The 309-nt window shown below is 36.6% G+C and overlaps 1 protein-coding gene across 1 annotated transcript in view; it reads left to right on the plus strand.

Annotated features, from left to right (window-relative positions):
• Window positions 1-309, plus strand: part of LOC119588480 (transcription factor castor-like) — a gene marked incomplete at both ends in the record, with an annotated part of 84,074 nt that overhangs the window by 41,044 nt on the left and 42,721 nt on the right.

The raw sequence follows: 309 nt of genomic DNA on the forward strand, positions 1-309 counted from the left end.
TACATCGTATATATAAAAAAAATGGAGGTATTTACTTTCTGAATAATTCATCTTAATATTAACACACGATTGCTGATAAAACCTGCGCTACGGTTTATTAGTAACAGTACGATGATCCTCACTAGCATTATCATCACTCTTATTTACTTTCAATTGTTTATTTTCCTTTTTTATGTTAATGCGGCAATCCTTTCCTGTTTATTGCCAACGCGGGCAGTAATTACCCTACCGTTTTAGTGCGCTGTTCAGTGTTACTTCTACTTAGTGTGTTGGTGATGGCGTTGTTGTGATGATCAGGCCTCTTGCTGG

The sequence above is a fragment of the Penaeus monodon genome, chromosome 24 (assembly GCF_015228065.2).
Source record: "Penaeus monodon isolate SGIC_2016 chromosome 24, NSTDA_Pmon_1, whole genome shotgun sequence".
NCBI lineage: Eukaryota > Metazoa > Arthropoda > Malacostraca > Decapoda > Penaeidae > Penaeus > Penaeus monodon.